The sequence below is a fragment of the Heptranchias perlo genome, chromosome 2, assembly GCF_035084215.1.
Source record: "Heptranchias perlo isolate sHepPer1 chromosome 2, sHepPer1.hap1, whole genome shotgun sequence".
Taxonomy (NCBI): domain Eukaryota; kingdom Metazoa; phylum Chordata; class Chondrichthyes; order Hexanchiformes; family Hexanchidae; genus Heptranchias; species Heptranchias perlo.
In genome coordinates, this window is record NC_090326.1 from 64,070,341 (window position 1) to 64,094,786 (window position 24,446).

Consider the following 24,446-nt stretch of genomic DNA (forward strand, 5'->3'; position numbering starts at 1 on the left):
GAAAAGCACAGAAACAAAATAAGTGTGCATGGAAAAGATTTCACAAGTTCATGCTATCCATCATATTAAAATTGCTGGGTGGGTCACCAAATTTTGTGCAGTACTTGTTATGCTAATAGATGATGCTGTTGTAGGTAGTTTCAATAGAAGTCATGTAGCAAACTATTTGCTACCCAGACAATTCTTTTTGTAGTATCCACACAATTACACATCCTTACCACTGGGTGACTCTGCATCAATCCATGCTATCTCTAACCAGAAAGGATGAGTATTATAGAATCATAGAAAGGTTACAGCAAGGAAGGAGGTCATTTGGCCCATTGAGACCGCGCCGGCTCTTTGCAAGAGCAATCCAGCTAATCCCACTCCCCCGCCCTATCCCCATAGCCCTACAATTTTTTTCCTTTCAAGTACTTATCCAGTTCCCTTCTGAAGGCCATAATTGAATATGCCTCCACCACCCTCTCAGGCCGTGTATTCCAGATCCTAACCACTCGCTGTGTAAAAACGTTTTTCCTCATGTCACCTTTGGTTCTTTTGCCAATCACCTTAAATCTATGCCCTCTGGTCCTTGACCCTTCCTCCAATGGGAACAGTTTATCTCTATATACTCTGTCTAGACCCTTCATGACTTTCAATACCTCTATCAAATCTCTTCGCAACCATCTCTATTCCAAGGAGAATTACCCCAGCTTCTCCAGTTGATCCATGTAACTAAAGCCTCTCATCCCTGGAATCATTCTAGTAAATCTCTTCTGCACCCTTTCTAAGGCTTTCATGTTTTTCCCAAATTGCGGTGCCCAGAACTGGATACAATACTCCAGTCATGACCGAACCAGTGTTTTATAAAGGTTCATCATGACTTCCAAACTTTTGTACTCTATTTATAAAGCCCAAGATCCTGTATGATTTTTTAACCACTTTCTCAATGTGCCCTGCCACCTTCAACGATTTGTGCACATATACCCCCAGATCTCTCTGTTCCTGTACCCCTTTTAGAGTTGTGCCCTCTAATTTATATTGCCTCTCATCATTCTTCCTACTGAAATGTATCACTTTGCATTTTTCTGCGTTAAATTTCATCTGCCACGTGTCTGCCTATGCCACCAGCCTGTCTATATCCTCTTGAAGTCTATCACTATCCTCCTTACTGTTTACTACCCTTCCAAGTTTTGTGTCGTCTGCAAATTTGGAAATTGTGCCCTGTACACTCAAGTCCAAGTCATTAATATATATCAAGAAAAGCAGTGGTCCCAGCACCGACCCCTGAGGAACACCACTGTACACCTCCCTCCAGACCGATAAACAACTATTCACCACTACTCTCTGTTTCCTGTTACTTAGCCAATTCTGTGCCCATGTTGCTGCTGCCCCCTTTATTCCACAGGTCGCAATCTTGATTATAAGCCTACCATGCAGCATTTTATCAAACGCCTTTTGAAAGTCCATATACACCACATCAACTGCATTGCCCTCATCTACCCTCTGTTACTTCATAAAAAAACTCTGTTAGGTTAGTTAAACATGATTTACCTTTAATAAATCCATGCTGGCTTTCCCCAATCAATCCACACTCGTCCAAGTTATTTCTGTCCTGGATTATCGTATCTATAAGTTTCCCCACCACTGAGGTTAAACCGACTGGCCTATAGTTGCTGGGTTTACCCTTACACCCTTTTTTGAACAAGGGGGTAACATTTGCAATTCTCCAGTTCTCTGGCACTACCCCTGAATCTAAGGATGAGTGAAAGATTATGGCCAGTAGCTCCGCAATTTCCACCCTTACTTCCCTCAGCAACCTAGGATGCATCTGGACCTGGTGACTTATCTACTTTAAGTACAGCTAGCCTTTCTAGTACCTCTTTATCAATTTTTAGCCCATCCAGTATCTCAACTACATCTTCCTTTACTGAGACTCTGGCAGCATCTTCTTCCTTGGTAAAGACAGATGCAGAGTACTCATTTAGTGCTTCGGCCATCTCCTCTGCCTCCATGAGTAGATCTCCTTTATGGTCCCTAATCAGCCCCACCTCTCCGTCCTGACTACCCATTTACTGTTTACATGCCTGTAGAAGACGTATAGATTCCCTTTTATGTTGGCAGCCAGTCTATTCAAATACTTTCTCTTTGCCCCTCTTCTTTCCTTTTTCACTTCCCCTCTGAACTTTCTATATTCTGCCTGGTTCTCACTTGTGTTATCAACCTGACACCTGTCATACACTCCTTTTTTCCATTTCATCTTACTCTCTATCTCTTTTGTAATCCAGGGAGCTCTGGCTTTCGTTGCCCGACCTTTCTGCCTCGTGGGAACGTGTCTAGGTTGTACCCGAACCACCTCCTCTTTAAAGACCATCCACTGTTCAATTACAGTTTTGCCTGCCAATCTTTGATTCCAATTTACCCGGGCCAGATCTGTTCTCATCCCATTGAAATTGGCCCTCCTCCAATTGAGTATTTTTACTTTAGAGTGGTCCGTGTCCTTTTCCATAGCTATTCTAAACCTTATGATACTGTGATTACTGTGATTGCTGCTCCTCCACTGACACTTGCTCCACTTGGTCCGCCTCATTCCCTAGAACCAAGTCCAGTAATGCCTCCATGCTCATTGGGCCGGAAAAGGAATGGTTAAGAAAGTTCTCCTGAACATATTTCAGGAGTCTGAACACATTAGCCTGAATCATATCTTTCCTGAGAGATTCTTTCATTGTAATCATAGAATCATAGAATCATAGAAGTTACAACATGGAAACAGGCCCTTCGGCCCAACATGTCCATTTCGCCCAGTTTATGCCACTAAGCTAGTCCCAATTGCCTGCACTTGGCCCATATCCCTCTATACCCATCTTACCCATGTAACTGTCCAAATGCTTTTTAAAAGACAAAATTGTACCCGCCTCTACTACTGCCTCTGGCAGCTCGTTCCAGACACTCACCACCCTTTGAGTGAAAAAATTGCCCCTCTGGACCCTTTTGTATCTCTCCCCTCTCACCTTAAATCTATGCCCCCTCGTTATAGACTCCCCTACCTTTGGGAAAAGATTTTGACTATCGACCTTATCTATGCCCCTCATTATTTTATAGACTTCTATAAGATCACCCCTTAACCTCCTACTCTCCAGGGAAAAAAGTCCCAGTCTGTCTAACCTCTCCCTGTAAGTCAAACCATCAAGTCCAGGTAGCATCCTAGTAAATCTTTTCTGCACTCTTTCTAGTTTAATAATATCCTTTCTATAATAGGGTGACCAGAACTGTACACAGTACTCCAAGTGTGGCCTCACCAATGCCCTGTACAACTTCAACAAGACATCCCAACTCCTGCATTCAATGTTCTGACCAATGAAACCAAGCATGCTGAATGCCTTCTTCACCACCCTATCCACCTGTGACTCCACTTTCAAGGAGCTATGAATCTGTACTCCCAGATCTCTTTGTTCGATAACTCTCCCCAACGCCCTACCATTAACGGAGTAGGTCCTGGCCCGATTCGATCTACCAAAATGCATCACCTCACATTTATCTAAATTAAACTCCATCTGCCATTCATCGGCCCACTGGCCCAATTTATCAAGATCCCGTTGCAATCCTAGATAACCTTCTTCACTGTCCACAATGCCACCAATCTTGGTGTCATCTGCAAACTTACTAACCATGCCTCCTAAATTCTCATCCAAATCATTAATATAAATAACAAATAACAGCGGACCCAGCACCGATCCCTGAGGCACACCGCTGGACACAGGCATCCAGTTTGAAAAACAACCCTCTACAACCACCCTCTGTCTTCTGTCGTCAAGCCAATTTTGTATCCAATTGGCTACCTCACCTTGGATCCCATGAGATTTAACCTTATGTAACAACCTACCATGCGGTACCTTGTCAAATGCTTTGCTGAAGTCCATGTAGACCACGTCTACTGCACAGCCCTCATCTATCTTCTTGGTTACCCCTTCAAAAAACTCAATCAAATTCGTGAGACATGATTTTCCTCTCACAAAACCATGCTGACTGTTCCTAATTAGTCCCTGCCTCTCCAAATGCCTGTAGATCCTGTCCCTCAGAATACCCTCTAACAACTTACCCACTACAGATGTCAGGCTCACTGGTCTGTAGTTCCCAGGCTTTTCCCTGCCGCCCTTCTTAAACAAAGGCACAACATTTGCTACCCTCCAATCTTCAGGCACCTCACCTGTAGCGGTGGATGATTCAAATATCTCTGCTAGGGGACCCGCAATTTCCTCCCTAACCTCCCATAACGTCCTGGGATGCATTTCATCAGGTCCAGGAGATTTATCTACCTTGATGCGCGTTAAGACTTCCAGCACCTCCCTCTCTGTAATATGTACACTCCTCAAGACATCACTATTTATTTCCCCAAGTTCCCTAACATCCATGCCTTTCTCAACCGTAAATACCGATGTGAAATATTCATTCAGGATCTCACCCATCTCTTGTGGTTCCGCACATAGATGACCTTGTTGATCCTTAAGAGGCCCTACTCTCTCCCTAGTTACCCTTTTGCCCTTTATGTATTTGTAGAAGCTCTTTGGATTCACCTTTGCCTGATCTGCCAAAGCAATCTCATATCCCCTTTTTGCCCTCCTGATTTCTCTCTTAACTCTACTCCGGCAATCTCTATACTCTTCAAGGGATCCACTTGATCCCAGCTGCCTATGCATGTCATATGCCTCCTTCTTCTTTTTGACTAGTGCCTCAATCTCCCGAGTCATCCAAGGTTCCCTACTTCTACCAGCCTTGCCCTTCACTTTATAAGGTATGTGCTTACCCTGAACCCTGGTTAACACACTTTTGAAAGCCTCCCACTTACCAGACGTCCCTTTGCCTGCCAACAGACTCTCCCAATCAACTCCCAATACTTTAATTCGTAATATTTTTCGTCTGCCGTCCACACGCATTCTGAGAAGTGAAGGCAAAAAGTGCTGCAAGGGGTAGATATTTATGTGCACCTGTGTGCGAACCAGATCAACATTTGATCTTTTTGTGCAACAGCAGCTGAAGAAGGTTTGCAGATTGCTTTTCCTTGAGCTAAATCCATGACCCCACTGACTGGGCATAAAGCCTCCCTGCCCCCCCTCCCATGCTTAGGCATGTGTCCTGCACATTCCCAACTGCCCCCTCCAAACATAATCCTGGCCAGCCACATTTCTGAACCAACCCTCAAGCATTGTCCCCCTCCCTTTCAAAGCTGCCGTAATCACCATGCTCTTCAAAATAAGCCCATCCTCAATCTCTCTGTCCTTGCAAATGAACACTCCACCTCCAATTTTCCTTTTCTCTCCAAGGTCCTCATGTATTTTTGTGTCTCAGATCTAAGCTCCTCTCTCCTGTAACCCCCTGTTTGAATTCCTACATTCTGGTTTCTGCCCCTCCCACAGCACTAAAATGGGCCTTACTAAAAATCATGACCAAAATTTTTTAACTGTGACTGCAGTGCATTTTTTTAAGAGTAGAAAGGCCCAGCTCTATAAGCCTATTGTGGTAACTAAGAGATTTTAAACTATGTGTCAGAAGAGTGGCCCTTCTCTAAAACTTTTCCATAGCCTTTTTAGCACCTGCCTATGAGGGGACTAAAACTATCCACAGTATTCTATATGAGGCCTAAGCAAGGCCTTATACAAAAATAATGTAATATTTTTTGTTTTGCCTTTAATTATCCTGGCAATACATATTGACATTCTATTTTATTGTAACATCCTCACAGCATTGGTCGTAAACCTTCAGGGATTTACGAACAATATGACCCAGGCGTTTCTTCTCCTTAATAGCCTCAAGCGTGCAACTATACTTGGTATATGCATGCTTGTCATTGGCCCAACCCATGTGCATAACACTATATTTATCTATTTTAAATAACATGTGCCTGCAATCTATTTTACTCATTTAAGGTTATAACACCCACACATATAAGACCATAACAGCATAAGAGATAGGAGTAGGCCATTCGGCCCCTCGAACCTGCTCTGTCATTTAATGAGATCGTGACTGATCTGATTTTTACCTGAACTCCACTTTCCTGCCCTTTCCCCACATTCTTTGACTCCCTTGCTGATCAACAATTTGCCTAACTTAGCTTGAATGTATTCAATGACTCAGGATCCACAGCTTTTTGGGTAAAGAATTCCAAAGATTCACGACCTCCTGGGAGTAGAAATTCCTCCTCATTTCTGTCTTAAACGGGTGACCCCTTATTCCGAGACAATGCCCTTAGTTTTAGATTCCCCATGAGGGGTAACATCCTCTCAGCATCTACCCTTTCGAGTCCCCTCTGAGTTTCATGTATGAGGACACCTAGATCCCTCTGTACCGCAGCATTTTGTAGTATTTTGCTTTTTTATTTTTCCTCCCAAAGTGGATGACTTCACATTTTCCCACATTATATTCCATCTGCCAAATTTTTGCCCATTCGCCTAACCTGTCAATATCCCTTTGCAGATACTTTGAGGTCAATTTTAGGATGGCTGAGCGGGGGGGTTCCTAAAATTGGGGAATCCCGGAGCGGGTCCAGAGCCCAGCTCAAAACTGCCCACTTCCGGGTTCCCCAATGACGCGAATCGGTGCGCGCGCAGCCTCCGCATGCCGGCCTCCCACCGGCAATTAAAGCTGGTGGGATGACAGTTTAGATAGTTAGGGAGGTACTTGAGTTCATTGACAGACCTCATTGGGAAGAGATTTTAGCAGGGATGTGATTTTGGACTCTCCTCAGCGTGTTTCCCATGCTTTGGGAAACACTCCCTGTTGTTGCAGACGTGTTTCAGTCAGCAGCCATTGGGAGATGCAGAGGATTCCTTGACAGTTGGGGGGAATACCTCATTCATTGCAGCAGGGCACTCTGTCACCTCAGACAAAGTTTTGCCTGCCACACCGCTGTCTCCACACTCAAAATTATTAAATCATACCCTAAACTCTGCTGTCCAAATACATTTACCTACTTTGTGGACCCCCTCACACTCACGACGTCAGGATTGGGTGGGGGGTCCATAGCTGCATTCGTCACTCCATTGGAGGACGAGCAACATCACCAGCCTTGCCAGGCACGCCGTCCACCTCAGCCATGTGGAGCTACACAACACAGTGCTGTGCAACAGGCAGCTGCACAAAGTAGTCGTGCAACTATACATACAACCACTGTAGGGTGACCCTATGGGTGGCATCAAGGGTGTTCATGGAGAACCTCATGAAAGGGCATTATTGCACAAGCCAGTCAAGAATGGCCAAGACGTGGCAGTAGTGGTGACAATATAATGTGTAATGTGAGTTGATCAGAAATCAAATAAAAGTAAAAACCATGACAAACCCTCAGACACCCTTGTGCATCCCCTTCATGCTCACAACACGTTTGCCGTACGCTTCCTACTGCACATACGTGATGCATGCCCTGTGGCTGCAGCACAGGTAGTGGCAGGTTGAGTGAGGCTGACTGTGAAAGAGATGCATGGGAGGGTGAGTATGAGATAGAGCCATGAGATTGTATGAGGATTGGGTTGAGTGGTGGTGTTGGGATGAGTACTGGGGAGGTGAGGAAGTGCAGGTAAGATGAGGATCAGGGTTCATTGGGTGTGAGTAGTGATGTGATAGAGTAGTGTTGGCAGTGCAGAAGGAGATGTGGGGTGGGGGCGGTGATGTGGCAGACGGAGTGTAGGGGAATGAGTAAGAGTACTCACTTTGGCTGACCTGGTTCGGTCATAGAAGTGCCTCCTGCACTGTATGCAGGTGCGTGATATGTTGGTGGTGCTGGTGACCTCTGCCACTTCGAGCCAGGCCTTCATGGTGGCAGAGGCAGGCCACTTCTCCCGTCCGCCGGGTGGAAGATCTCCCTCCTCTTCCTCACCGCATCCAGTAAGACCTGGAGTGAGGCATCATTAAACCTGGGAGCAGCCTTCCTCCTGGGCTGCTCCATGCTGTAATTTTGCCTATTTTCTGCAGCATCAGTCAGTGGAGGACTGCCCCTTTAAATAGGGCTCCTCCAGCTGACAGCCTATGATGCGGGTGCGCAGTCCGCCCTCTGCGCAGCTTTCCAGCGCGAAACCCGGAAGCCAAGGTAAGTATCTTCAATTTACTTACGACCGCGTGCCAAACCCACTGATTTCACTGGGCGCGTTACCCATGCGCCCAGTCGACCCCCCCCCCGCCCCCCGCTGCCAGTCTGCCTCCCTGGTAATATTGGGCCCTTTGTGTCCACATCGCATCTTGCTTTTCCACCTATCTTTGTATCATCAGCAAATTTGGCCACAAGACACTCTGTTCCTTCTTCCAAGTCATTGATATATATTGTAAATAGTTGAGGCCCCAGCACTGATCCCTACGGCACCCCACTAGTTACAGATTGCCATTTTGAAAATGACCCTTTTATCCCGACTCTTTGTTTTCAGTTAGTTAGCCAATCCTCTGTCCAAGCCAGCATATTACCCCCAACACCATGAGCTCGTATCTTGTGCAGTAATCTTTTATGTGGCACCTTATCGAATGCCTTTTGGAAATCCAAATATACTGCATCCATTGGTTCCCCTTTATCCACCCTGCCCGTTACTTCCTCAAAGAACTCTAATAAATTTGTCAGACATGATTTCCCCTTCATAAAACCATGTTGACTCTCCTTGATTGTATTATGAGTCTCCAAATGTCCTGCTACTACTTCCTTAATAATGGATTCTAGCATTTTCCCAATGACAGATATTAGGCTAACTGGTCTATAGTTACCTGCTTTCTGTCTCACTCTCTTCTTGAATAGGGGTGTTATGTTTGCGGTTTTCCAATCCGCTGGGACCTTTCCAGAATCTAGTGAATTCTGGAAGATTACAACCTCTGTAGCCACTTCCTTTAAGACCCTCAGATGAAAGCCATCGGGTCCAGGGGACTTGTCAGCCTTTAGACCCATTAGTTTACCTAGTACTTTTTCTCTAGTGATAGTGATTGTTTTTAGTTCCTCCCTCCCCTTTGCCCCTTGATTTTCTACCATTATTGGTATGTTATTAGTGTCTTCTACTGTGAAGACAGATACAAAATATTTGTTCAATTCCTCTGCCATTTCCTTGTTTTTCATTGTTATTTCCCCAGTCTCGTCCCCTAAGGGACCAATATTTACTTTAGCTACCCTCTTCCTTTTTATATACTTGTTGAAGCTTATACTGTCAGTTTTTATATTTCTTGCTAGTTTACTCTCAATTTATTTTCTCCCTCTTTATTATTCTTTTAGTCATCCTTTGCTGGTTTTAAAGTTATCTTTGTATCATCCGGCAACCTGCGTCCAGTTCCCACAATGTCTCCATCGATGTCATTGATAAAGATGAGGAAGGGCAATGGCCTTAATACAGATCCCAGGGTGACTCCACTAGTTATTGGTCCACATGCAGAACCACTAACATGAAAATCAACCTTCTGTCTACGAGAATGCAATCAATTCCTTATCCAACCCAAAATCTGCCCACTTGTCCCACAGGATATAACTTTATTTAGTAACCCTTTGCACATTAGCTTGTCAAAGGCTTTTTGAAAATCAAGGTTGACAGGATGATTTTTGTCTCGCTACTGCTCCGTTTGCATCTAAAAATGGGGCAGTAGCAGGACTAAAATTACATGGGAAATAGAACTGTCAACTTCCCGCTAGTTTCTAGCTGTTGCGATTTTCAGGCGGACCTCGATTTAGGCAGCCAGAGCTGCTGCCGGAAACAGACCGAATAGAATGTATGCTAATTGTGATCTGAAGACACAGTTAGGACCCCCCAATGCCATTTTTGCCTCTGCCTGCATTGCTATCATCAGTTGCTGACTCCGCCCATAAATGATGGGCGGTACAAATCAGAAAGAGGCCATTTACGGTGAGATTAAAGGGACCCTCAGCTGCTCTCAGGTAAAACGGTAGAATGTTTTGTGTGACATTTGCTTGTATTACGAGGTCGTTTTTTTGCTACTTAGATGATTTCCAAGTGCTTATAGAGGCTGCAAAATGTTCTGAACTATTAAGGGGCTTCAGAGGTGGAGCAACAGCAAGAGGAATGAACAAACAGAGATGCAGCTGCAGAGAGAGCAATAGAAGAAGAGGCGTGCTCACAGGAATCCTTATCTTCGCAACAGACTTTATAGGCCCAGGACAGCATGTCTGCAGTTCTTTCAGCAGTAGCGCATAAGGTGGCTGTGCTTCTCTACGGATGCTGACGGAGTTGTATTGTGTCCTATAACGAGACCTGCAACCATCTTCCACAGCTAGCACTACATTGTCTGTTCCAGCCAAGAGCATTGCAGACCTGAACTTTTATTGCCTCTGGCTCCTTCCAGGCTGCCACAGTGGATATCAGTAACATCAGTCAATCTGCAGTTCATGCATGCATAAGCATGTGACTGATGCCGTATTTCATAGAACAAACAGTTTAAGAATTTTCCCCAATGACAACTGGAAACAGCAGGATAAGGCTTTGGGGTTCACCCAGAATGCAGCTTCCTCCAAGCCCAGGGCATCATTGATGGACTCATGTCATTCTGTAGGCTCCTTCACACAACCCCACTGTCTTCATGAATGGCGAGGTGTTCCACTCATTAGTGTGCAACTGATGTGTAATCACCAGCAACATATCTTGTAGGTCTGTGGCTACTCTCTTGACAGATGCCATGATGCCTTTATATTGCATCAATCCTCTTTGCCCCTTCACAGCAAGTGAACGGTTGGCTACTTGAGGACAAGGGCTATCCCCTGCGCACTTGGCTCATGACTCTTCTCGGAAACCCAGGCTTGGTGGCCGAACTGCATTACACTCAGATCTACAGGTCAACTGGAGCCCTCATCAAACAAACCATTGGAGTCCTCAAGTACGATTCTGATTCCTGGACAGCTCTGGTGGGTTCCTGAAATACCACAAAGAGTGTCCCTTAATTTGCCTGGGTACCCATGGCCTGTTCGAGGGGGAGAGGATCTCCTTCCGGCTGCTGACTTGGTCCATGGGTACATCTGCCGCTGCATCAGAGAATCGTGCTGTCTGCTGCTGTAGAATATTGCTGTTCGCTATACACGATTTAAAGTGCACCTCCTGTTTAAGATGCTACGGGTTGCCTTTAAATAGCTTGCCAAAATTCCCTGACAGAGCATAGCCCCTATTTCTTTGAGCACCCTCAGCCAGATCTGTTTTGAGATCCATTATTTGAGCTAAGATTATTTCTGCATCCACTTTGACAACTTATCATCCACCCTACGATGCTGATTAACTCAGCATCATGTTCTGTAGTGAAGTGATGCAAAGTAGCTTTCAAAAACTTCTTCCATATAGTGGGAGTATACCCAAATCTACCCTGAGGAATCCTTAAATTTGCTGTTGATATCCAGCTCTACCTCCACCATCTTTCTTGACTGCATTGCCTCTGTGCCATTAGACTGCTTGTCTGACATCCAGTATTGAATAAAGTATAATATCTTACAGCTAAACATTGGAAAGATTAAATCCATCATCTTCAGCCTCCAGCATATGCTTTGTACCCTTGATACCAACTCCAACCTCTGAGGCCACTATCTCAGGCTGAACCACATAGCTTGCAACCGCACCATCCTGTTTGACCGCCAAGCTGAGTTTCCAACCCTATACTTTCTCAATTGTAAATAGCACCTACGTCCACGTCTTTAATATTTCCCACCTACACCCCTACCTTAGCCCATCTTCCACTGAAACCCTTATTCATGTCTTTGATTTGATCACTTGAATGCTCCTCTGACCAGCCTCCATCCTCAACTCGCCACCCTCTGTAAACTTCAGCTTTTGCCCGTATCTGCTCCAAATTCCAGTCAAATATCACCATTCTCCTTGCTTACCTATATTGGCTCCCAGTCCCTCAACACCAAGTTTAAAATTCTTATCCCAATGTTTAAATCCCTCCATGATCTCAACCCCGCTCTCGCCCATCTCTATAACTTCCACCAATCCTACAACCTCCCCCAATTATTACATTTCTCTGACTCCGTCCTCACATGCATCTCTGCCTCCTTTCTCCCCACCATTGGCAACTGTGCCTTCAGTCACCTTGGTCCCACACTCTGGAATTCCCTCCCTAAACACCTCTGTATCACCAACTCCCTCTCCTCCTTTAAGACACTCTTTATAACTCACCTCTATGACCAAGCTTTTGTTCACACCACCTAATGCGCTGCTTCTTTGACTCAGCATCTGGTTTTCCTTGCCCCAATATGATTTTGTGCCATGAGACATTTTCCTACATTAAAGGTGCTAGGTACATCTAAGCTTTTGTTGTTGCTGTTGTTCTGTATTCAATTCAGGGTTCCTTTATAGGCTGGCATGCTCTTGAACATTGTAGTGCTCGAAATGAATTGCTGGGGAAGACAGTGGCGCCAGCCCCTTCTGTTCTATGGAAGCAGAAGTAGAAGACTTTCAATCCGCTCTTTGGGAAGAGGCCCAAGAACTTTGACAGCGGTCAGGAAATTCACCCCAAGCAGGATCTAGCCCTGTTTGTGAAGTGACCTCGTTATGTCTGCCTTCAACACTAATGCTCAATCCTTGACTTGAGGTTCCTTCCGTGATTAACCAGTTTATCACAGGTTAAACTGAGACAGGTAGATTGCGACACAGCCCACAAGTACTGTCCCAAGATCAAGGAGAAGAAGCCGCTGCTTACCTGGGCTGAGCTGAAGGCTGGAGAGAAAGGCGATGTACCCCCCAAATGCCACTTGTCCTGAGAGTCGCTGTGAATACAGTTACCAAGAAAGCACAGTTGGTGGTAATTGCTCACTATGTTGATCTTTTGCGTTGGATGTGTTGCTTTCTGCTCTATGTGAAAATATGGGTATCCCATATTATTGTGAAAGGAAAAGCCCAGATCAACCTGACTGGTCCATAGGAAGACCTGTACCTGTGTGGCCTTCAAACAACTCAACCCTGAGGATAAAGGTGCCATTGGCAATCTAATTGAAGCAGTCAGGAGAAATTACAGTGACATATTATGAGATCCGATGACATTGGGGCGGTGTCCAAAATCTGCATGCATTGCAAAACTTGCAAAAGCAAAGAAACTGCTACTAAACTTGGCGAAACCTCTGTGTGTGAACAACAAACTAACTGAAAATCCACCCCCCCCCCACCATAAAAATATTGAAAGGGCAAAACAATACATTTGTTTCTTACTGCAGCACAGTTTTCACACTGTGATCACATGCATCTGTTTTTAATCAACATATAATTTGTGTTGTATCATCTAAAGAGTAATTATGTGTTATTCGTTTCTGTTTTCTCATTTTCGTAGATCACTATAATGGGACAGAACCACAAGAATGTAATTAAGATACTAACTTTGATGTACTGTATCTGCTGGCATGGAAAAAACTGGGTCATTTCTAATTACTACTTAAATCTGCTGGTAAAGCAATGAGCCAGAATTTGCTGTCAAAATAACTGAGGCTAATGGCGCTCGCCGTTATTTATGGGTGAATGGTACAGCAACTTCAGGGGAGGAGCAGATGCATGGTGAAATGTGAATATTCAAAAGTTGCTGTCTGAGATGCGCTGCTGCGCCGTTAGCTTTGTGAAAACAGAAATGTCGCCCTTAGACGTCCCGTATTTTTTAGGAGCTTGCTGTATTTGCCCATTAATTGCCCATTAAACTCGTCACAGAAAGTTAAGTCTTGTCATTACAAGTGTAAATACCCTTTTAACACCATGATAAGTGTTAATTGCTGCCAATCAACCTCTCTGGCATTGATAATTAACTATTACAAGTGTGGAGTCTTATTCCTTCAGGTTTTGAATTTTTCAGGGAGATTTTAAAAATGTCAAATTTAAAATTTTTTTTCTTATTTTTCCATTCACATTTCTGTCTCTCCTTTTCTCTCAATCTAATCTTTCTTTCCCTCCCTTTATTTATCTTTCTGTACCTGATTTGATATTGAATTCAATCCCTTTAATTCACCCTCCTTCTCAATCCTTCCTGTGTTTATTTCCCAATCCTTAAATCTCATTAGTTAAGGATATTCCCTGTTGATTGCCCTGACAACTTAGGTCCCAGTTGCCCTGTTTCCCTCACTGTGCCCTGCTATAGCAAAATCTGGCCCATTATTGCTCAAGGTAGACAATATGCGGCCACTGGTGGGGGAATCTAGAACAAGTGGGAAGATTTTTATTTGGTAAGGGCATCGAGGGATATGGAACAAAGGTGGGTAAATGGAGTTGAGGTACAGGTCAGCCATGATCTACTTGAATTGCAGAACAGCCTTGAGGGTCTGAATAACCCACTCATGTTCCTATGTCTTGCAACCGCCCCTTTTATGCCTGTAAATGGGACAGATGCATCACGAAAATTAGGGGAAAAAAATTTACCAATATACAGCGGGAGGTCCACCTGTTCTCACTTTTGGGTGGACCTCGATTTATGTGACCAGCGCTTCTGCCGGAAACGGCCAGAAGACTAATTACAATATTTAATAAATGGTCAACTGACATTGGCAGGATCCCCTAAGTCATTTTCGTGTCAGTCAGCACTGCCACCGCTACTTTCTCAACCCATCCACAAACCATGGGTTGTATAAGTTGGGAGGCAGCTATTACAGTGCTGTTTAAAGGGATACCCACCTGCTGGCATTTCAAACGCTGCAAAGTTTTGGGAGACATTTTGCTGGTAATTGATAATGGTTCTTGGCTACTTAGATACTTTTAGTGGCTGTACAACCTGTTGAAATCTTAAGGGATTTCTGACAGTGCCCTTTTTTCTAGTAATTTCACTTGAGCTAGAGGAAGAGGAGCAGCAGCAAGAAGAGGAAGGAGCAAACAGTTTATGTTTGCTTTAAGCATGTGACTGATGCCATGATTGCTGGAGCAAACACTTTAATCACTTTCCTCATGGACAACCAGACCCAGCAGGATGGAGCTCTAGGGTTCACAGAAATTGCAGGATTCTCCCAAGTCCAGGACATAATTTACTGTACCCACATCATCCTGAATTGTGATAGCTTCCTCTCCATTCATGTACAAGTAGTGTGTGATCACCAGAAGCACATCATGTAGGCCTGCACCCACTTTCCTAGCAGCTGCCATAACATAAGAACAAAAGAAATAGGAGCAGGAGTAGGCCATATGGCCCATTGAGCCTGCTCCACTAGTCAACAAGATCATGGCTGATCTTCTGTCTCAACTCCACTTTGCTGCCCTATCCTCATATCCCTTGATTCCCTTGGTGTCCAAATATCCATCGAACTCAGCCTTGAATATACAGAACGACAGAGCATCCACAGCCCTTTGGGGTAGAGAATTCCAAAGATTCACAACCTTTTGAATGAAGAAACTTTTCCTCATTTTGATCCTAAATGGCCGACCCCTTATCTTGAGACGATGACCCCGAGTTCTAGACTCTCCAGCCAGAGGAAACAGCCTATCAGCAACTACCCTGTCAAGTCCTCTAACATTTTTATATGTTTCAATGAGATCACCTCTCATTCTTCTAAACTCCAGAGAGTATAGGCCCATTCTACTCAATCTCTGCCTAATCATATTATGATTTTCTAAGTGACTCATTACTACGTCCTTAACAATAGATTCCAGCATTTTCCCCACTACTGATGTCAGGCTAACTGGCCTATAGTTCCCTGTTTTCTCTCTCCCTCCTTTCTTGAATAGCGGGATTACATTTGCTACCTTCCAATCCACGGGGACCGTTATAGAATCTAGGGAATTCTGGATGATCAAAACCAATGCATCCACTATCTCTGCAGCCGCCTCATTTAAAACCCTTGGATGTAGGCCATCAGGTCCAGGGGATTTGTCAGCGTTTAGTCCCATTAATTTCTCTAGAACTTTTTCTTTACTAATCTTAATTACTTTAAGTTTCTCCCTCTCTTTATTCCTTGGTTCCCCACTATTTCCGGTATGTTTTTTGTAATATCTACTGTGAAGACAGATACTAAATATTTGTCTAATGTCTCTGCCATTTCCTTATTCCCCATTATAATTTCTCCTGTCTCTGCCTCTAAGGGACCCATGTTACTTTTGCTACTCTCTTCCATTTTACATAATTGCAGAAGCTCTTACAATCTGTTTTTATATTTCTTGTTAATTTACTCTCATTCAATTTTCTCCCACTTTATCAATTTCTTGGTCATCCTTTGCTGATTTCTAAAACTCTCCCAATCCTCAGGCTTACTACTCCTTTTGGCAATGTTGTAAGCCTCTTCTTTTAATCTAATACTATCCTTCACTACTCTAGTTAACCATGGTTGGATCATTTTTAGTGTGGAGTTTTTATTCTTCAAGGGAATTATGAATTATTTCTTTAAATGGTCGCCATTGCTTATCTACCATCATCTCTTTTAATCTAATTTCCCAATCTACCTCAGCCAACTCGCCCCTCATACCTACGTAATTGGCTTTGCTTAAATTTAAGACCCTAGTTTCAGACTCAGTATGAAATTCTATCATATTTTGATCACTCTTACCCAGAGGATCCTTAACTATAAGATTACTAATTAACCCAGCCTCATTCCACAATACTATATCTAAAATAACCTGTTCCCTAGTTGGTTCCTTAATATATTGTTTTAGAAAACTGTCTCGAATACATTCCATTAACTCGTCCTCCAAACTATCTTTGTCAATTTGGTTTGCTCAGTCCACATGAAGATTAAAGTCCCCCATGATTATTGCATTACCCTTGTTACTTGCTCCCCTAATTTCCTGATTTATACCCTGTCCAACACTATAACTATTGTTAGGGGGCCTGTAATCTACATCCACCAGTGTTTTCTGCCCCTTGTTATTTCTTAGCTTCACCCATACTGATTCTACACCCTGATTTTCTGAGCTAAGATCCTTTCTCACTACTGCCTTTATCTCATCCTTTATTATCAGGGCCACCCCCTGGCATATTTAGACCCCAACCTTGGTCACCCTACAACCATGCGTCAGTAAGGGCTACTAGATCAAACCCATTTATTTCTATTTGTGCCATTAATTCATCTGTCTTGTTACAAATGCTTCATGCATTCAGATATAATGCCTTTAAATTTAACTTTTTACTAGTTTTCCCTGACATGACCTTAGTCACTAATGCCTTTTTACCTTTGTTAAACTCTGTATCCCTTCACGATACACACTCTGCTTGTTTTTACCCAAATCGCTACTCTGCTCTACAGCCTTGACTTTTCTCTTTAGACTTATCAATTTATCCTTACCTGAACCCCCCCCCCCCCTTATTAGTTTAGAGCCCTATGTACCACCCTAGTTATTCGATTCACCAAGACACTGGTCCCAGCCGGGTAAAATTGGAGTCCATCCCATTGGAACAGCTCCTCTTTCCCCAGTACTGGTGTCAGTGCCCCATGAATTGAAACCCCTGCTTCCCACACCACTCTTTCAGCCACACATTTAATCATCTAATCTGTTTGTCCCTATGCCAATTTATGCGTGGCTCAGGTAGTAATCCAGAGATTATTACCTTCGAGGTTCTGCTTTTTAATTTGGACCCTAGCTCCTCAAACTCCCTCAGCAGAACCTTATTCCTAGTTCTACCTATGTCGTTGGTTCCTATGTGGACCACGACATCTGGGTTCTCCGCCTCCTGCTTCAAGTTCCTGTCCAGCCGCGAGTAAATTTCCTTAACCCTGACACCAGACAGGTAACACTATCTTCGGGGCTCCCGGTCCTGGCTGCAGGGAACAGTATCTATCCCCCTGACTATACTGTGCCCTAACACTATCACATTCCTTTTCGCTCCCCCTAATTGAATGACCTCCTGTATCACGGAGCTGTGGTCAATTTGCCCATCCTCTCTGCAGTCTTTGTTCTCATCCACACAGGTAGCAAGTACCTTGTACCTGTTGGACAATAGCAAAGGCTGAGACTCCTCCACCACTGCACCTGCGGTCCCCATACCTGCCTGACTTGTAGTCACATCCTCCTGTCCCTGACCATTAACCAAATCTAAACCACTGCCTAACCTAAGGGGTGTGACTGTCTCCTGGCTCAAAGTGTCCAGGTAACACTTCCCCCTCCCTGATGCATCGCAATGTCTGCACCTTGGACTCCAGCTCAACGACTCTGAGCCGAAGTTTCTTGAGCTGCAGACGCTTACTGCAGATGTGGTTGCCTGGGATCACACTGCTCTCCACAAACTCCCACATGCTGCAGTTACGGCATAGCACCTGTGCTGCCATCTCTATCTAACCTTGTTTTATTTATTTTCTTAATTAAAGTTTTTATGTAATTAATTCACTTGGTTTATTTTTAGTTATTTTTTCAACTAATTAATTTATCTATTTTGTTATTAATTTGATAAAGTATTAGCAAGTTATAAGTTCCTAGTTTAAAACCATTCCCCTAGCTTAGAGAGCAAAAAAATACATGACTCACCAACCAGTCACCAACCTGATGTCACTCCTTTGAACTTCTGTCTGAGTTTGAGTGGGTCTCAGCTTTCTGTTCCTGCCCTGCTCTCGGTCACTGGTCTCGCTCCTTCTGCTCTCTGGCCTCCACTCCTTTTATCCCCAATAACCACTAAAAATACTAACCAATGAACTAAATACTCACTGACTTACCCTCGGCGCTCTTCCTTCTCTTGTGACGTCACTTTTGAATTTTTCTTGATTTTTGATTCCTTGCACTCCCTTTATGCTCCGCCTAGTCTTAGTCGAGTCTATAATTCATTGGTTTAAATCACTTAGCACCTCCTTCCCCCTCTGCACCTAATTCCCATACTCACCAAATTCCCAGTTGAATATCCTCACTCTGATAGCATTTCACTCCGTTAGAGGTTCATTCTCAGTCTTTCCCAACCTCTGTGCTTAAGCTCTGATGCATCTATATTGTGCAAATCCTCCATCCTCACAAGGACTGTGCGGTGGTCATTCCTGCCAATAACCTGCTCACCGATGCTCAGTTTGGGTTCCACTAGTACCACATAACAGCTTTGGTCCAAACATGGACAAAGGAGCTGAATTCCAGAGGTGAGGTGAGAGTGACTGCCCTTGACATCAGGGCAGCATTTCACGAAGTGTGCCATCAAGAAGCCCTAGTAAAATTGAAGTCATTGGGAATCAGGGGGAAAACTCTCCAGTGGCTGGAGTCATACCTAACACAAAGGAAGATGGTAGTGGTTGTTGGAGGCCAATCATCTCAGGCCCAGGATGTTGCTGCAGGAGTTCCACAGGGCAGTGTCCTAGGCCCAACCATCTTCAACTGCTTCATTATTGACCTTCCCTCCATCATAAGGTCAGAAGTGGTGATGATTGCACAGTGTTCAGTTCCATTCGCAACCCTTCAGATAATGAAGCAGTTCGTGCCCACATGCAGCAAGACCTGGACAACATCCAGGCTTGGGCTGATGAGTGGCAAGTAACATTCGTGCCAGACAAGTGCCAGGCAATGACCACCTCCAACAAGAGAGAGTCTAACCACCTCCCCTTGACAATCAACGGCATTACCATCGCCAAATCCCCCACCATCAACATCTTGGGGATCACCATTGACCAGAAACTTAACTGGACCAGCCACATAAATACTGTGGCCACAAGAGCAGGTCAGAGGCTGGGTATTTTGTGGTAAGTGACTCACCTCCTGACTCCCCAAAGCCTTTCCACCATCTACAAGGCACAAGTCAGGGGTGTGATGAAATACTCTCCACTTGTCTGGATGAGTGCAGCTCCAACAACACTCAAGAAGCTCGACACCATCCAGGACAAAGCAGCCTGCTTGATTGGCACCCCATCCACCGCCTTAAACATTCACTCCCTCCACCATCAGCGCACAGCGGCTGCAGTGTGTACCATGCACAGGATGCAGTGCAGCAACTCGCCAAGGCTTCTTCGACAGCACCTTCCAAACCCGCGACCTCTACCACCTAGAAGGACAAGGGCAGCGGGCACATGGGAACAACACCACCTACACATTCTCCTCCAAGTCACACACCATCCTGACTTGGAAATATATCGCCGTTCCTTCATCATTGCTGGGTCAAAATCCTGGAACTCCCTACCTAACAGCACTGTGGAGAACCTTCACCACACGGACTGCAGCGGTTCAAGAAGGCGGCTCACCACCACCTTCTAAAGGGCAGTTAGGTATGGACAATAAATGCCGGCCTCGCCAGCGACGCCCACATCCCATGAATGATTTAAAAAAAAACACCTTGAGACTGATGAGAGAAATTGAAGAATCTGACTCATCAGCGACCTTTTAATAGTCCACTCTTTGAGGTAAAAAATATTCTGCATGGTTGCTAATCATCAGCTTTAGTGGTATGTTAGTGTTTGCTGACAAAAATAATCACTTCCACTGCTGCCTAGCCAGTCTTCCAAAATCACCCCACAATGCCTTGCAACATTCTTCTGCGCATGTGCACGCTGGAGGTTGTTGATGCGGGTCTGAGCTCTTCAGCGCATTTGCGTACTGGAGTTCTCGCACATTTACAGTTCTTTGGCTCTGCGTTAGTTGGGCATCTAGCGGCAGTCTGAAGTCGAAGATTGTAGAGTTGTCACCAGGCATTGGATTTGGAGAGTAGATATATTGGGCTGAGAATAGAATATAAGACAAATGTGGTCTACTGACCCACTGCACTGCTTTGCACAGATCGAAAGAGAGGGAGTTTGCGACAGAGAAACTGACTTGTAATCGAGGGACTGGCACAGAGAAGGGACTTTTCAAACAGGTTGGATAGAGGGGCAGACTAGCCTGATTTAAGTATTTGACATGTTTGAGGAGAGAGGCAAAGGAGAAATTGTGCAGAGAAAATAAATTGATTAAGCAGTTAATGTTTAGATTGTCTGAATGAGTTATTATTAGAACTAGTCTGTAATTTTTTTTTAAACAAACCTGTTTATCAATTTTGGTAGAGTAATTGTATGAAAAATATTTACAAATTCTCGTAGTTGCAATTTATTAACTAATTCATCTGAAAATCTGCAACCCTTCTGACACACTCCTTCTGCAATTCTAGTATGAGTGTGCTGGAAGGGCTGAATGTTTGACTGGGACCCCGATATGCCAGAGGTGGGCCAGGGTCTGAGTCGAGGACTCTCAACACCAGGACTTCCTGTGTCTCTGGCCCCCAATTAGCTAGCCGCATCATTGGCATTTATGGTGAGGGCAGATATACCAGGCCATTGATTGGCAGTTGTCGATCCCATCTGAGTTCAGGCCAGGATAACAGCCTGGATCCTTGAGGCGATTGCAAATTTTTTTTTCCTGCGAATACTGCACAATTCTTTCTGGGGGTGGGGGGGGGCAAGGCAGGTGACCTATATGCACACTAGAGGCGTGGGCACCCGCCATTGGTATGGAAATTAAGGGACATACCCCTGACCCTATGAACTTGGGTGGGATCATTGATGTAGGTCCTGAGGGTGGGGCTGGGGGGTTACAATATTGCACTGATGCTGGGATGTGTCTCACATGGATATTCATCACCATTATGTTTTATATGTGAATACTGTATGTAATTTGGGGTTATATCTATTTAACCTTATAATTAAGTCCACAACCTGTTATTATTTACACTATTACATAATTTTGCTACTATTTGATATTTGGGGCCAACATCAATAGTCACTTGAACATTTTATTTTAGTGTGTTGCCTGCCTACTTTTAAGACTTTTTTGAGTTGTTAATTTTTCAGAACTGCATGAGCTTTTTTGAAGCTATGCAGGGACTCGTGTTTTCAGATCCCTGCACATGTGCTTGGACATGTAGGAGGAGACCTGGCTTCATGGCCCCTGCTTCACAAAGTAGACTACCACGCAGTTGAACTATCACCTAAAGGATCACAGCATGAAGCGTACATGCTGCTAGCTCCTTCCAAGCTCCCCTGGGAACTTGCGCCACATCAGACAGTTTGCAATTCACATCTATATTAAGCAAGTGTAAGATACTACGCTTCCAATGTGGTAAGGAGGCTTTATCTGGATAGGATACTGAGCTTTCCTTGGATAGTAGACTACTGGATGGTGTCAGCCTTAGCTCAGAAGTAGCAAAGGGTCATGGGTTCAAGCTCCACTCCAGAGACTTGAGAACATCACCTAGGCTGATAGTACTGTGCAATATTGAGTGAATGCTGCACTGTTGGAGGTGTTGTCTTTTGGGTGAGATATTAAGCTGAGGCCCTGTCTTCCTGATCAGTTGGTTAGAAAAGATCCCATGGAACTATTCGAAGAAGAGCAGGGCGATCTCCTGGCCAACATTTATCCCTCAACTAAAAACACATTATCTGGTCATTTATCTCATTGCTCTTTGTGGGATCTTTCTGTGTGGAAATTGGCTGCCGCATTTGCCTACATTAGAACTGTGAAACACTCAAAATACTTCATTGGCTGTAAAGCGCATTGGGGCATCCCAAAAGGTGCTACATGACTGCAAGTTCTTTCTTTTCTCTTCCATCAAGTGCATGGTGTCGCAGATGGCATCTGTGTAGGCATTATGGTTTTTTATATCAATCCTATGGCCTATATACAAAGGTTTTGCATCCATGGTTGCTGACCAACTGACAAACACCTTAATAGCAGAGGAAGGCCCTGGGCTGGGAACCTGAGTATCTGCTTGCTGCCCCAAATCCACCACCTTCACTTGCAAGAGAAGTATTGTATACAGTTTTGGCATAATGAAAATTTATATAATGCTTGAAATTCTACCTTGTAAAGGGTGTGGAGCTCTCATCTTAGGTTTGTGCCATTCTTGATGAGCCTCACAAGAAATTTGTAAAACAGTGAGGTGCACATTTACCATTGTCTTCCTCCTGTTACCAGGAAACGTATTCCTCATTTGCAGCCAGTGACCTGGGCGACTCCAAGGACTTGGTTGGCAACATCTCTCGTGCTTTTACTGGAAGGTGGTCTTCAGCCCCAAATGAGATCGGGTCACCCTCCTTTGGGCCACTTTCTGCAGCAGGATCTTCATTGTAATCAATCAATTCACTTTTCTGTCCCCACTATATATGGTGGGGATGCTGCAACCAAGTGTGCTTTAGACCCTGGTTTTTTTTGCAAGCTTTTTCAGCACCTGTAGCATAGGCTACATTAGGTGAAGGCACTCCTATTGGAAAATTGGGTTGGTCCAGTCCAGCCCTCTGCACTGCAAGCACATACAAAGTGGTTCATTGGGGCCAGCTCAACCCTATTTTTCCCATTTTCAGGAAAATTGGGCCTTTAAATTCAATAACATTTTTGTCATTTAAATTTGAATAATGATTTTAAAATCAGAATTTAGATTACATCTCTAGAAGTGACTGTACGGTGAAACATTGGGCCCTAGATGTATCATTGGCCCTGAATTTCTGTAGAGTTCTTACAATCTCCTGCCCCATAACTTTAGCAGAAGATCAGCAAAAAACCTGGGAGAAACAGCAGCAATGACCATTTTGAGCTGTTTATGCTGCTTCTCAGTTCTGCTGGGCTCTGCTGATCTCCTGCCAGAGATCCCCAGCAGAAATTCCAGGCGGTTGTTTTCTTACAAAAAGGCAAGGGGGAATGTGGGGGGTGGTGGGGGGGTGTGGCGTGCGGGTGTGGGGAATGTGAGGGGTGGTGGGTGATGGGGGTGTGTGGGACGGCGGGGTGCGGGTGGTGGGGGGTGGTGAGTGGGGGGTGGTGGGGGTGAGGTGAGCGGGGGTGTGGGTGAGTGGGGTGAGTTCTTCTAAATACCTTCCAACATTTTTAACCTCTATGCCTCAGTGAAGGCCCTCACAGTGTTCCCTTTTCCAAAAAAACTGATTACTCTTGCAGCCTTGCTGATTCAGAAACTTTCCTGGAAAGGAAAATAGGTCATTTTATTCATGACGCATTTCAGGACAGAGGGCTGACTGGTAGAGCCAGCCTTAATGCGGGCCAGCTTTGAAATGAGCTCAAACCACAGTTTAAAAGGATGTACATTTTAAAAATAACTCACATCTAAATCCTTTTCATGGAAAAATGGTCAAAATATCCCAAAACGTGACGCTCATCCTGTGGAATCGCATACCAGAATTTGTGATAGAGTGGAATGCAAAATCTGCCTGCACCTGCCAGAATTTCATCCTAAAATAATATCCTTTAATGCCATAAGCGGATCATTCCATGGTGGAATTAAGATAATCTTGTCTTTATAACTGTATACCATACATACAATAAGCTATGAGAAATAAGCACATTTACAAATGTATGTAATCACAGTCCACTCTTAAATACGTTGTTTAATATCTATTATGAAAAGCTTCAAAAAGTAGGCAACTAAAAGCAATCATGAGTTTGTTTGACATGTCCCATCTCTGCAGCAGTTGATCAGCATTCTGTACCCTCCAGCTGGCACAGATGGTATTTTTGAATTGATGCCCTACCTCAGGAAATAACTTGGAAAGTTTCAGATGGATGCAGGCAGATTCTGCCTTCCACTCTGTCACAAAAAATAAATATCACTTCATTTTTACATTGTCCCTCTGTTAACATTTGTGAATCAAAATGATTCTTCCCATTCTTGCTCTAAAGGAAAAAAGAAAA

General features: G+C 44.2%; 1 pseudogene; it reads left to right on the forward strand.

The window, feature by feature from the left end:
* The first annotated feature begins 10,717 nt into the window (after positions 1 to 10,717).
* On the forward strand, positions 10,718 to 13,031 carry LOC137332090 (large ribosomal subunit protein eL8 pseudogene; annotated as a pseudogene).
* The last annotated feature ends 11,415 nt before the right edge of the window (positions 13,032 to 24,446 follow it).